Raw genomic sequence first — 15,965 nt, 5'->3', positions numbered from 1 at the left:
CTAAAAGATGCTCTTTTTGTAAATGTAATTTTTTTCCAAGCACAGAATTTGAAATTATCTGTAGTGGGTTGGAGTTCAATATGTCTGGAAATGATTAGGTTGAGAAAGGCTGTCCTAAAGCATCTCAAAAATTAATCTCTTAGGTGTCATCATGACCTGCTTGCTATTTTTTTTGCTGTCCTCAGCAAAACACAAAACCATTCAATGCTTTGCGTGTTAAAGAACTGAAACAGTCTTGGTCGCCTTAGTTGATGATCTTCGCCGGGAGCTAGACAGGGGGAGTGTATCCCTGTTAGTTCTGCTAGACCTCTCAGCAGCCGTCAACCACGGTATCCTTCTGGGACGCCTCGCAGAAATGGGCCTTGGAGGCATTGTTTTGCAGTGGCTCCGGTCCTTCCTAGAGGGCCGATCTCAGAAGGTGTTATTGGGAGACACCTGTTCAACCCCAGAACCATTGTCTTGTGGAGTTCCTCAGGGCCCAATATTGTCTCCCATGTTGTTTAACATCTACATGAAGCTGCTGGGAGAGATCATCCGGAGTTTTGGGGTACGATGTCATCTGTACGTGGATGATGTCCAACTCTGTCACTCCTTCCCACCTGCTACTAAGGCGGCTGTTCAAGTCCTGAACTGGTGCTTGGCCGCTGTAACGGTCTGGATGAGGGTGAACAAATTGAAATTGAATCCAGACAAGACAGAGGTACTCCTGGTCAGTTGCAAGGCAGAACAGGGCATAGGGTTACAGCCTGTGTTGGATGGGGTTACACTCCCCCTGAAGACACAGGTTCGCAGCTTGGGTATGATCTTGGACTCGTAGCTGAGCCTGGAACCCCAGGTTTCAGTGGTGACCAGGGGAGCATTCGTACAATTAAAACTTGTGCGCCAGCTGCGCCCATACCTTGGGAAGTCTGACTTGGCCACGTAGTCCACACTCTAATCACATCCTGTATAGACTACTGCAACACTCTCTATTTGGGGTTGTCTCTGAAGACTGCTGGAAGCTCCAAATGGTCCAACGATCAGCAGCCAGGATGCTAACAGGAGCGGCACTCAGGGAGCATACAACTCCTCTGTTGTGCCAGCTCCACTGGCTGCCAATTTGCTACCGGGCACAATTCAAAGTGCTGGCTTTAGCCTTTAAAGCCCTAAATGGTTTTGGCCCGACCTACCGGTCCGAACGCATCTCCTCCTATGAACCAGTTAGGACATTAAGATCATCTGGGGAGGCCCTTCTCTCGATCCCGCCAGCTTCACAAGCACGCCTGGTGGGGATGAGAGACAGGGCCTTCTCAGTGGTGGCCCCTCGGCTGTGGAACACCCTTCCTACAGAGATCAGATCGGCCCCCTCCCTGTTGGCATTCTGGAGGAAATTGAAGACCTGGCTTTTCGAACAGGCATTTGACTAGGCAGTGCAATCGATTATTGGGAACACGGAATAAGGATAATGAGTCTGGATTCTGATTCTACTGATGAGACATGATGGATTTGTTATACTGATATTGATGTTGATGTTTGCTGTTTAATTAATTGTTTACTATTGCTTTAAATGTCCAATGATTTTGTACTATGTATATTGGAACTATGTTGTTAACCGCTCTGAGTCGCCTAAGGGCTGAGAAGAATACAAATAAAGTAAATAAATAAATAAATAAATAATCTTGAAGTTTAGTAAAGAATGATGCATTTATTTCACTTTCTACTGCAAGTTCAACAATACGTAGAGACTTACAGGGAACAGTCAATGAATCAAAAATGGAAAATTCTTTATGATAATTATTTTGAATATTTTTAAATAGGTGCAGAACATTTTCCTCCGGAAATTGATTACTGCATCTTCTCTGCTTCATCATGAAAAACCATGGTCTGAAAAGAGCGGTAGGTGCAAGCTCTGATCATATAACGTAATGGGACTTATTTCTGACTACTTTTTTTTTCAAATGAACAGATGCAAAATTGAAATATCAAGAATTTAGGTAGTTGTATTCTTTCCCCAAGCTTTATCAGACACTGAAAGTATGTGACCCACTGCAGAAAGAAGTGAGTGAAAAGCAGAATAGGGTGGGGTGCATGAGATGAAAATACAAAAATGGAAAAAAATAGTTGATGAGAAAAACTGTGTGAACAATCATAAAAGCACTAAAGTAGTGCAAAAGGTATCATTGCTGCTATTATATAGTGATATAGACTAAAAACAGAATAAAATCAATACTGCATAAAATTAAAGTGATGAGATTCACACAGCTTTCCAGATGTGGGTGGAATACAACTCCTACCATTCTCTGTCATGCCTCCCTCCCAATTTGCACCAGTGATTATGATGGTTATGTCTTTCAAGTTTGGTCAAAATTCATCATTGATGGATTGACATGGCTCTCTGGATGTAGGTGTGGTACAACTCCTATCACTCTTCCCTGTCCTCTATCAGTCTTCCCTGTGGTTGGATCATGAATGATAAGTGTACCATGTTTGGTTCAGAGCCTCTATGGATCAAATATACATACATACATACATACATACATACATACATACACATAAATAAAATTTGACACATACACCCATATATTAAAAGGGAGGTTATAATGCACAGGGACCTCCTAAAGTATGAACGAATGTTTACTAAAAATATGAAGCCATCAAAAAGAAGTGGGAGTATGGTTGTTGAAACAGCTGTATCTTTAAATTACTCTCTATTTTAATTGTTGAGATATATCCCACTGATTATACCGATATCAGGGGAGATTAGAACAGAGAAGGGGAGAGACACTTAGTATTTTAAAAGATAGGAACTGGGAAACACTAGAACTGAGAGAATAAAAAAAATGCCTCTTCACAGCTGCTGTGAAGCTGACTTTAGAAATACTTTGACCACAAAGGTACACACACTGAGGCTGGTATAAGTTAATAAAAGAACAAGAATGTTTATTGAACAAGTTTAAAATAATTCAGGTACAAATGCTTGATGATTTCAGAAAATACTGGCAATAAAAGCTTGTGGTTGTGTTAGAGTGAAATCTTAAACTCTTTTGGGTTACAAGTCTTCAAAGTTCCACCACAGAAAACTACTTCAGGAAATTAATCTCTGAAAGTAACTCCCCAAAAACTTCCCCTTAGGAATCTAGCCAAAAATACCCTGAACCCAGTCCACTAACTGGGCCCTGCTCTACAACAGTATTCTAGCTATCTGAATACCTCACAAAAGACTAATCCAATTTTCTTCTCTAAACCCAAAACCACTCTTAACTAACACAAGTCTTCATCTCCAACACCAACTGACTAACTGGGACTTCAAGCCTCTGTTTTAAAAGGACACTTTTTCCTCTAAATCACTCAGGCTCTGCCCCATATTTCTAGCCAATCCTAGCCTCCTTATTTTCCCTCTAAGACTTGAACACAGCCCCTCAAGGCAAACCTAACTAAAATGGCTTCCACCCGGCTCCCTTTTCTAAAATGGACACTGTGGCTTTACCAGGCCCACTCCCTTAGGCTTCAGCCAGCCAGCTAAGGTAAGGGATTCATTACAGAGGTCATAAATGTCTGGGACAAACTTATGGGGAGGGTGGGTTGGGGATCATATTAGTATTGGTTTGTTTATTTTGTCTGTGTTTTTAAATTATTTTCAGTTGGGAGGATTTTAAGTTAATTTTTTTGGATTTTTAAAAAAAAGTTAAAATATAATTAATTCAATTCACTGAGTTAATTAACTAGATACTTCAAACATTCGTTCGTCCCTCATGGTAATACAGATACCCCTGATGTATTGGATAACATTTCTACCTTGGCTAAATTTGGCTTGAGTGGCCACATTTTGATATCGGCTTCCCTGGGATCTCAAAGAGGCTAGTTCACACACTCAGGATGCTCTTTTAGCTTCCTTTTTGGTAGTACTGCAGAGGGTTCTCTGACTTGCACTGCTTACTGGTGGCATATGGGGACTGAGGTGAAAGGGCATCTTGCAACTACCACAGGCAGAAGTTCAATTCCTGCCTCTTTGTACCTCATTTCTAATTTTGTCCTACCAAAATTTCCAAGAAAATTCATCATACTTAGAAAACTTCCTTTAATGGCTGTTAACCCACAGGCTAGTGGTCAGGTTAAGGAAGATAATATGGGAGCTTTAGGCATTGGTACTAAGGACCTCATCACATGAGGTCCCCGAACCAGGCAATAGCGGGGGATCATGGTGAATTCGGCATGAGGCTTGGGGAACTTGGGTGCCATCTTGCAGTCAGGAAAAAAGGAACGGCTTCTGCCTTTGTTGGCTTTGGGGAAGTCAAGAATGAGTTGAAGGCTACTCCATCTTCTCCAAATATGCAATAACAGCCAGTTAATGCCCAAGAATGGACTCATGAGCTGTGACAGCTCAAGTGGCACCACCTATGTGTAGAACTGTTAGTTGCAATATTTAAACTATTGTATCATGCTTAATCCTGCCTTTTTACCCTGCTTATGTATAGTTGTATGGATTGGTTACTTATAGCTGTCAATCAGTACTGTTTGGCTCCACCTCTTCCTGCAGGAGGGGAGTACTTCCTTTCTTTTCATTCTGCCATCAGAGTTTCTACCAGATGGACGTGAGTAAGAGAGTTGACTCTAGAAGACCCTGATTTAAATTACCTCTCAGCACCAGTTTGGGTTTTTTTTTTACCCTTGAGACTTGTGCTTCATGTTCAGACCAACCTGAATGACGTTGGAAGTCTCAAGTGCCTTCAAACCGGTTCTTTTGGCACCAGAGGAAGATCCTGAGTCTTCAAACCATCTGAACAGGGGTTGTGGTTTGCTCCGACATTCACAGCCATTGAGGAAAGAGGAAACTTGGAAAGGCTTCTTAGCTTCAAACACCTTGGACCCAGGACTAACTGAGACTGTAATGTATATTTTCCTTCACCCCTCTGAAGTTTCCAGATCATTGCTTTAAAGAAATAACTCTTTGTGATCAATAAAACTTATTTTGAGTTATTTACAGTGTTTTGGGTTGTTGAGAGTTCCAGTTTCCTATAGGAGGGCAAGAAGCAATCCCCTGGGGAAAGATGCCATGTCCATGCCTCCTTCATTAAGAGTTATAGCCCCCAGGCGCGACGGCACATGAGTAACCTGTGGTTGAGGCATGTAACTTCACCCAAGAGCCATCCACATGCCCTTGTCCAACTGATCTCCCAGTTGTTTTCAATTTAACATGGGAAGTTTCCCGTGTTGCTGGCACTGCCTCCTGAGATGATTGTGCCTTTATTTATTTACAGTATTTATATTCCGCCTTTCTCATCCCAAAGGGGACTCAGAGCGGATCACAATGTACATATACATGGCAAACATTCAATGCCGTTTTTGACATACAAGACATACATACAGACAGAGGCCATTTAGCAGTTCTTCCATTTCGGATGCTGGAGGTTGCTCAATTCGGCCACAGGGGGAGCTGTCGCTTCATCCACTATGACACCAAGCCTTTTTGATAGCAGTATTTCCTCCTTGCTCTCCGACATTTTTATGGTGTCATAAATTAGCCTCCCCGCTTTAAGCAGTCCCTAATTCCTCTACTCACAGCTCACAGCTGTTTTCAAACTGCTTAGGTGGACAGTGAGCTGGGAATTTTTTTTAACAGCTCGGGCGTTCAACCCCGATTTGGGCTTCGAACTTGCCACCTTTTGGTCGGCAGTGAATTATTGTAGCTGTTTTACCAGTTGTGCTACCAGCTCGGTCCAGGGACGGAGCCCTGCTGGAAGTAGATCAATGTCATGTGATGGGATCCGGCAGGCTATGCACCTGAAGAGAGGTACAAGCATCATATGATGGGCAATTTTGCCTGTCTGATGAGGTGGTAAGCACAAGTATTTGCCTCTTACTGTCTTGCTCCTTTGAAAATTAGCTGATTTGATAGCAATGGTATTTCAGTTTCCTAGGAGGATCGTGCAATTACAGTTTCTCCCAAGACAATTCCATCTCAAACTGGGTTGTCTTCTTGCACAGAGCAAAGGCTAACATGGGAATTGCTTGTTTAATAAACATTACATAATTAATTCTATAATTTTGCCCTTCAAGAAGACTAGTAAATAAAAATTTACTGCAGGGCATGATTTTCCATATCACCACTTAAATGTTCATGAGAATATGCAGAAGTATGTTTGTAGACTCAAAGCTTTAGGCTGGCATCATTAAATAATTAACTTGGGAAATAGCATCTATTATATGAAGTACAAGAGGTTGCTATGATCCAACATTTTTACACCTGGACTGCTTAAAGGAGTGCTCATACTGGGAACATTTGCTGCTCAGATATGGTAGTCTGGAAGGCAAACTTTGCTTTCTCAAGGTTTGGTGTATCAAATTTCCTAATCAGCCATGTTAGGTAGAACTGAGGAGTTGAAATCTAAAATATTTGGAGGACTAGCAATCACCTATCTGTACTATAAGGTAAAAGTAAAGGGTTTCCCCTGACATTAAGTCCAGTTGTTTCCGACTGGGGGTTGGTGCTCATCTCCATTTCTAAACCGAAGAGCCAGCGTTGTCCATAGATACCTCCAAGGTCATGTGGCCGGCATGATTGCAGGGAGTGCTGTTATGCCATCTCTACGCGGTAGGCCTGGGTAACAACGGAAAAATTTGTTTCTAAAATCGATTTGTATTTGGGGGGGTTTTATGTTTCGATATTTAAAATAATTACAAAATTTTCCTTTTAAAAAGTTCGATATTTACGAAATTTCGTAAATGTGAAAAAAATTACAAAACATTAACGAATCGATTTCTGAAACAATAACGAATCGATTCGTTAATGGCGGACGCGACCGCGAAATACGCTAAAAAACCTCCAAAAGCTTCTGAAGCTTCCCTCTCCCTCTGTTGTTGACTGTTGGTGTGATATTATTTTTTTTTCACTAATTAAACAAAAAACTTGCCCCAGACATGCGGAAATAATAACAAAACGACCTCAGAACAATAACGAAACGAATAAAATAACGAAATACGAAGCATTTACAAAACGTGTTTAAAAATTCGTTTTTTTTTAAATTGCTCCAGAATGGTTCGTTATTGTTTTGTAATTGAAAAAATTAACGAATTATTAACGAATTACAAATTAACGAAACGAAACCGCCCAGCCCTACTACGCGGATGACACCTAACTCTATTACTTTTTCCCACCAGATTCCAAGGAAGCCCCTTTGGGTCCTGGACCAGTGCCTGATGGCATGTCATTTCTATGCACCAGGAGAGCTTGTCGAGGCTTCTAATGGAGAATAGGTAAGTTTTTACTAGTTTTCTAAGGTGTCTGGGGGCTTTAGGGGAGGGGGGTGGGTATTCCCACAGTTTATCAGGCTTATTTAGCTTGGTAAATTGTGGGAATAGTGTCTGAATTGCAGTATTCTGCAGTCCAGACCTGGAAGTACTGGGTTTATCCCGTGCCTTCCAAGAAGGCACAGAATAAATCTACTAACAAATTAATTTGGCACAAACCAGGGTTTTCCTGGTTTATGACGAATTAATGTAGTCCTGCACAGAACATCATCTGGACAGCCCCTTTTTTATTGCGGACGTTTCCGCAATAAAGGGGCTGTCTGGTTGGGCCTTCAGTCACAGCTTAATTTTTAATTTGCTACCGCTGTATGTATATTTTAATGGAATGTGTATAAGGATAATTGGAGGTCCTTATGCTTCTATATCAGTATTGCTGCACCACATAACAGGACAGTTTAAGCAGGGATATGAATATTCACATGCATAATGGGTTGAAAAATTCCCCAAAGCTGCCACAGCCATGTGGCTGCCAATAGTGCATAATATGTTAGCAATTTTTCACAAGCAAGTTCACATTGAGTGAATCCTTCAAGGGGACACCTATGGCTACTTGAGACAAAGTCAGCATGATGCGATTGCTGTGTTTGGCACTGATGGGGCAAATGCAGATTCCATATCTGGAAAATATGGGGCAAAGAAGATTCTTTTCCAGGTGTAAACAGGCCCTGAGAGACAATGTAGGGACAAAAGTTGCAATACCTCCAACCAACAGTTGATGTTCTGCCCTTAGCCTATAGCTGTATGTTGTTAATTTGCCTTCTTTTGTTCTTCTCTCCAAGCAGGTCTTTGAAGACAGTATATCTCTGCAATAACCTTCTTCTGATACTTATCTTGCAACTTTCTTGTGCCTCATGCTTCTCTAACTAAGCATTATTGGTATATGAACTCAAAGGGCCATGATAGCAAAGTGGTTAAAGCCACTAGCTGCAGGAAAGGCTACTGATTGTGAGTCAGGGTGAGCTCCCAATTGTGGGCCCTATCTTCTGTCAACCTAGCAGTTCAAAAGCATGCAATGCAAGTAGATCAATAGGTACTGCCTTGGCAGGAAGGTAAAGGGGGACCTCACATGCAGGCTATCTATCTCTATCTATCTATCTATCTATCTATCTATCTATCTATCTAGATGTCTACAGACAACAAGGCTCCTTCAGCATGAAAAATGGAACAAGATTGCCTTCCCAGGGCTAGAAGTTGAGCATCGCCTCCAGACGCCGGAGATAGAAAAATCTGGAAGGCCTTTACCTTATCTGTATATTGTATGTCGTTTGTGTTAAAAGGCATTGAATGTTTGCCTTATATGTAATCCACTCTGAGTCCCTCCAGGGAGATAAAGTGGAATATAAATAAAGTGTATTATTGTATTATTAAGTTTTTAGCGCAAGAGGAAATAAAAAAAATCTTTGAAGAAAATGATCACAGGGGACCAGATTGGATGCTAAAAAAGAGCATCTATTGTGTGTGATGCCACAAATTGTTATCAAAGAGAGTAAAGTCAATGTGAAAAGCTTCTGAGCACAATTCAAAGTGCTGGCCTTGGCCTATAAAGCCCTTAATGGTTCTGGCCCAGTTTACTTGTCCGAACGTATCTCCCGCTACGATCCACCTAGGGCCCTAAGATCATCTGAGGAGACCCTGCTCATTGTCCCCCCCATTGTCACAATCGTGTCTGGTGGGGACAAGGGACAGGGTCTTTTCTGTGGTGGCCCCCCGGCTGTGGAACTCCCTCCCAAGTGAAATTAGATCTGCTGCATCCCTCTTGACCTTCCGGAAACAAGTAAAATCCTGGCTATGGGATCAGGCCTTTGGAGAATAGACTGACCTACTGACGTGTTGACTTATTTAGAACTGATGGACTGCCCTTGGAGAATGATTTAAATTGGTGACCACTGACTATTTGTTGTCTCTTTTTATATTGGTTTTATATTGTTTTTATATTGTTTATACGGTTTTATACCATTTATACTGTTTTATATTGTTATTATTACATTGCTGTTAATTGTATATTTATGTTTTGATGTCGGCACCATAGGGTGCCACTTTGTTAGCTGTCCTGAGTCCCTCTGCGGAGGTTGAGAAAGGACGGGATATAAAAGCCCCAAATAAATAAATAAATAAATAAATAATAAAAGAGCTGAATGGACTGGCCCCCACAGCAATGATATGAGAGAGAAGAGCAAGAGAATAACACACCCTCAAAAGCAAAGTTATTTTGGAATTTCCAATGTGGATGTATTTAACCTTCGTTGGCAGCTTATCATCTGTTTGCACTGTGAGAGCAGATATCTTCAGCACTACAGGATTACCAGCAATGTTATACACATCTGAAACATGGGCAACAACAAAGTTAGATGAGGAAAAACTGGTGGTGACTCAGACAGCAATAGAAAGAAGGATGTGTGGTGTGACAATAAGAGATAAAGTCAGCAATAAAGACCTGCGTCAAAGAACCAGGGTACATGATGTGGTCAATGAAAAATGAGGCAAAAAGAAGATGGGCAGGGTATATAACATGAAGAAAAGACAACCAATGGACATGTTGACTAATGAACTGGATACCAAGAAACCACAAACGGCCCTTGGACATACCTCATATCTGGTGGGACGAAGCAATGGTTAAGCTATTTGGCAAGAAATAGAAAAGAAAAGCAAAGGATCGCATATTTTGGCAAATGGTAGATTTTCATGAAGCCCAGCAGAGTGGATTGATGACAAATCAGATAGAATGTGATGTATTTGAACTATCAGAACGCAGATAGTGTTAATTATTCGGGCTGAGAACAGCGGTATATAAGTAAGGTAAATAAATAAATAAATAAATATTCTCTACCTCCAAAAGAGTTTTCCAAATGTTTAACACCCCCCCCCCCCCCGCACCCGCCCAAGAATTACTACAAGCGGAGTTGTCAGGCTGAAAACTGTAGATGGCTCCTATATGTTTAACAGTTCATCACACAATTTATTTATTTACAGTATTTATATTCCTGCCTTCTCACCCCACAGGGGATTCAGGGTGGATTACAATGTACATATACATGGCAAGCATTCAATGCCACAGACACATCTATATATATATATATAAATGCTTTGTGCATAATGAGTACCTTAAAAACAAAAGAACCAATGAACAAAATCACAGCAAATTTGGCAACCAAACACCTCACAACACAAGGAGTGACCATCCCTAAAAAAATATACAATTTTGTCATTTGGGAGTTGTAGTTACTGGGATTTATAGTTCACCTACAATCAAAGAGCATTCTGAACTCCATCAACGATGGAATTGAACCACACTTGGCACACAGGACTCCCATGACCAACAGAAAATACTAGAAGGGTTTGGTGGGCATTGACCTTGAGTTTGGGAGTTTTGGTTCACCTACATCCAGAGAGCACTGTGGACTCAAACAATGATGGATCTGGACCAAACTTGGCACAAGCACTCAATACGCCCAAATATGAACACAGATGGAGTTTGAGAGAAATAGACCTTGATATTTGTGAGTTGTAGTTGCTGGGATTTATAGTTCACCTACAATCAAAGAGTGTTCTGAACCCCAGCAACGACAGAATTGGGGCAAACTTCCAACACAGAACCCTCAGGACCAACAAAAAATACTCAAGGCCACCCAGTCCAACTCCCTTCACCAGGGCAAGAAAACATAATCAAAGCCATCCTGACAAAGAGCTATCCAGTCATAGATATAGATAGATACTATCTCTCTCACACACACAGAGAGATATAGTATCATAGATTTGAAAGGGACCCCTGAAGAAGGACAATTATAAGCTGCATGTAGGCAAACCAGACAATCTCCACATCAACACTGACAAAGAAACAGCAAGAAATACTGTTTACCCACAAGCATCAAGACATTACATATATTAGAAACCAACACTTTGTCATTACTTTATTTTCCAGATCACCAGACTGGGCCATAGCAACGCGTGGCAGGGGACAGCTAGTAACATATATTGACAGACACTCAGAGGCTATTTAACATGCCAGCTTTTTCATGGGGGTATTCTGGCCACCAGGGGAGCTGTCGCTTCACTGTCCATTTGTGATACTGATGAAGTACTTCCTCATTCTTTGCATGCTTGCTGGAGATTTTTATGGCATCGTAAATTTGCTTCCCCTCATAAGCGGTACCTAAATTTCCTACTTGACAGATGCAACTGTCTTTCGGGCTGCAAAGGTTGGTCGGACGCTCACTCCGACCCGGGCTCGCTTTGAACTCATGACCTTTTGGTCAGTAGTGATCTTAACGCAGCTCACTCCCAGCTGATTGCGCCACAGTAGTTTAGCAAATGGGGACAGTTAGTGAAACTTTCACTTTTTCATATCCATAGAAAGATACAGAAGCCACTTCAATTATGCAACCTAAAAAGCCACATCAAGGAATATATATATATATATATAGAGAGAGAGAGAGAGAGCGCACCACAGTTCAGTCCTGCCCAGCTGTGATGGCCTCAAGCCATGGGGAATATCTCAACATAACATGGTGCCTAGACTCTTTGGACAAAGCAGGATATTTATGACAGCTTATATGCTTTAGAGGAAGGTTAGCATCCAAGTGTTATAATTAAAGTCTTTTTAATGCTGATTCACATATTACCATCTTAATGAGGAAACCTATCTTATTTGACTCCTCTCCATCTTTGTTGGAATCCAAAAGTGGGTGGCTCTTGTCATTCCCAGCAGCCATGGTGCAGTATAAGCAGTGACAGCTAGTTAGAATTCACAGTACTGTTGTCAGGACTGACAATACCTTTGGAGACCTTCCTGACACCTCATTAGCATGAGCATTTACATTTTAGGCTTTGCAATTAACCCAGAAGTTGCTCTAATTTCTATGCTGTACTCTCTCTCTCTCTTTTTTTTTTTTTTTAAAGAAAAGGTAAGAGAGAATGCTAGGGCCATACTCTTCTCTCCTGCCATTAAATAGGCTCCTCTGTTTGTGCATTCGCACAATTCTGGGAGGTTAACAATTAATTTTGCATCTTGAAATTCTAAGAGGATATATTTCTCCTTAGACCCAGAGTATGCAAAAGGTCTGGTTTTGGAATGCAGTTCTCAAAATCACCCAGCTATTATGGCCACTGCCTTGGAGGTTTTGGGAATGTTGCTGTTGTGTGTCTTCAACCAGAAGGGGAACCTATTGTGGGGTTTTCTGGGTGTGAGAGTGTGTGACTTGCCCAAGAGGGTTTCCTTGACTGAGTGGGGAATTGAACTCTGGTCTCCAAAATCTTACAGCCTCATCATATGAGGTGAATTAAGCATGCTAGGATGCTTTCGGGACATTTTTTTCTTGCCAGATGCCATTACACCACGTAAAGTAACTACCAGCGGGGCCCTGTGGTGGAAGTATCCCAAAAGCAGTGCATGTTCCATCAAAAACTATGGGGCCAAGCTGCAGCAGCAACGCTTCCCCACGTGGGATGGGGAAGCATCAGCTGTGGGCGAGGTGGGGCATGGGGCACTGAGATTACCCCACTGATTTACCATGGCGAATTACCCCGTGGGATTTCATCCATGTGATGAGATCCGTAGTCCTATGCCCAAATCACTGCACCATTCTGGCTCTCACTTTTTTTGAAGTTCTGTTTTGGGCTAGTTCCCATTTGCAATTAGGATTTTCCTATGCTGTATTAATGCACAGGCATGCTGGCAGTTGCTCAGAGGCCCTGCAAGCATAAGGGCCCCATAATAATCTACCCACAGACCCAAATGTGATGCTAATTTCCAATCTCCCACCATAACATTCAAATCTCTTGGTGGTCCCAGCAAAAGCCTGGTCCCAGAATCATGATTTAACCTTCTTTCTGAAAGAAAGTAGGGAAGACACTGACCTGATCTCACTGGAGAGTGAGTCCCGCAAGCGTGGGGCAACTGTTGAGAAGGCCCTGTTCCTCGTCCCCGCCAAGTGCACCTGCAAGGCTGGCGGGACTGTGAGCCGGGCCTCCCCAGATGATCTTAAACTGTGAGGCAGGATGTAGAGGGAGCTACGTTTGGACAAGTAAGCTGGGCTTTATGGGTCAAGACCAGCACTATGAATTGTGCTCGGAAGTGGACCAGCAGCCAGTGGCACTGACACAGCAGGGGGACGGTACGCTCCCTGAATGTCGCTCCAGTATGTAACCTGGCTGCCACCCTTTGGACTAATTGAAGTTTCTGAACAGTCTTCAAAGGCAGCCCCACATAGAGTGCGTTGCAGTAGTTTATTCGGGATGTAACCAGAGTGTGGACCAGATGGTCTATTCATGAATTTATATGGCTATACTCCTAAGTGACCAACCAAATCCATTTACTTTTGCAAAACAATGTGCAAAATTAGGGATGCTCTGTTGCCCATTCTCGATTATGATTAGAACAAACACAACAGTTTTGGCAGCAGCAAACCTCAATAAAAAATATCATCAGTGTGTGGCAGCTTATGAAAAGGGAAACTGAGAAAACTGAAGTACCTTTGTGCAAAATCTTTGGTGGAACACTATGTGCTGTTCTACAGGGTGCAGCAGCATAACTTCCTTTTTTCAAAACTTAATAAAACCCATTGTATGAATCAGATTTTTTAAATAATATAGCTGCATAGCTAAAGTTTTGTTTTACATAGTTTTGAAGATCAAATTAGGTAGGTGATGTCCCCCATTCTCCATACACTGAGTAAACTGATTTCTGGTGTTTGTCATGATTCTTGCCAGGATAGCAGGCGTTACGTTGGCAATTTTTTCCTGGATGTTGGTCTTCAAATCTTGTAGGGTCCTTGGACGGTTCACATAAACACGAGATTTCAAAAAACCCCATAGAAAAAAATCACAAGGGGCCAAACCTGGAGAGTGGGCCGGCCACTCCAAATCCCCCCTAATTGAGATGAAGCGCTCTGGGAAGTGTTCCCTCAAAACAGCCATCGATGCTCTTGAAGTGTGTGTGCAGTTGCACTGTCTTGTTGGAACCAAATGTCCCCTAAGTTCAACCCATCTAGCTGTGGGAAAAAAAATCCTGTAACATGTTTACATACCGGTTCAAATTCACTGTCACTGCAACTTCATTTTCCTCAAAGAACCAGGGACCAATAATTCCAGCTGAGGAAATTGCACACCACATTGTGATTTTAGGTGAATGCAAAGGCCTTTGATGCAATTCTCAAGGATTGTTGTCAGCCCCGTAGTGCATGTTTTGTTTGTTGACGGATCCACCCAGATGAAAATGGGCTTCATCACTAAAAAAACAATAGCGTCCCCAGGAACGACTTTGAGAAGTACCTCACGTGTGTTCCTCCGAGAATTGAAGTCACGTCCAGAAAGTTCCTGCACAATTGCCATCTTGTAAGGATGGAAATGTAGATCATCATGAACAATTCTCACAGAACGATCAGAAAGTCCAAGGGCAGACACATGTTTGCACACAGAATGCCGTGGTGATCGCAACGTTGAAGCTCTCACTGCCTCAATGTTCTCAGGTGAACTAATGGGCCGAGGGACTCCAGTTCTTCATCTTGTCGCACTTGCAGTTTGTCTGAATGTAGTGACCCACATCACAATTGATTTCCGGTCCGGGACAGGGGCCAATGGGGCTAAATTAAAGCGATTCCGAAAGGCGCGCTGGGTTGCGATCACAGAACATCCGCTCGAAAAGTAGGCCTCAACAGCAAAAGCATGCTCCTCACTGTTCCAACGCATGATAGCAACTGAACTTTGTCAGGACAAAACTTTATACTCCCGCCTTTCGAACGAGACCACTAGCGCTCCGCTACGTCTTCAACTGACTGAATGGTGTGCATTTTAAAAAAGGAAGTTATGCTGCCACACCATTTACCCTCTGTCATATTATCATACAGTTGGTAGAGACCAGGCCCGTAGCCAGGATTTCGATTCGGGGGGGGGGGGGGGTGAGTTTTTTTCAGGGGGAATTTTTTTTGGGGGGGGCTGAGTTTCGGGGGGGGGCTGAGTCTGAGTGAAAGAGGGTCTATCCTAGCAAACCTTTTGTATCATTACCCCAATACCCCCATGCATATGAGATATATTGAGTATGGTGATCAGATCATGATATGAATAAACATAACAGTTTAAATAATGCACCAGTAAGGCCTTTTCGCGAACCACCATGAGAATTTCGGGGGGGGGGGGGGGTGAAGCCCCTCAAGCCCCCCCCCCCCGGCTACATGCCTGGTAGAGACCACAAAGGACAAAGAGGAAAGGGATTCCAATTAAGCATTAGGAAAAAATCCTGATAGTAAGAGCTATTGAACATCGGAATGATGAACATAGGCAACCTTGGGGTGTGATGAAGACTCCTACTTTGGAGGTTTTTAAACAGAGGCTAGATGACTATCTGTTGGGAAACACTTTGATTATTTATTCCTACATATCAAGGGGTTGGACTGGTTGGCCCTTGCATCCCCTTCCAACTCTGTGATTCAAAACTAATATATGAACCTTTATCCTTTGGATAGTCTAATCAGTCTCCATTGTACCAATTAGATGAGCAATAGAAACATCCATCTTATCATACTTATTTTGAACTTCAGCTTTGTGTAAAAACTGCTTTATACTTTACACAATAGGAAAGTACATGGAAACAGACCACTACCTCTCTATTAAGAATCTAAAAATGAAGGACATCCATTGGGTTATTACTGGGATGCTGCTCTTAAATGAGAGAATTCTGGTTCTTT

Source organism: Anolis sagrei, chromosome 5, assembly GCF_037176765.1.
Source record: "Anolis sagrei isolate rAnoSag1 chromosome 5, rAnoSag1.mat, whole genome shotgun sequence".
Lineage (NCBI taxonomy): Eukaryota > Metazoa > Chordata > Lepidosauria > Squamata > Dactyloidae > Anolis > Anolis sagrei.
This window is presented reverse-complemented; position numbering follows the sequence as displayed.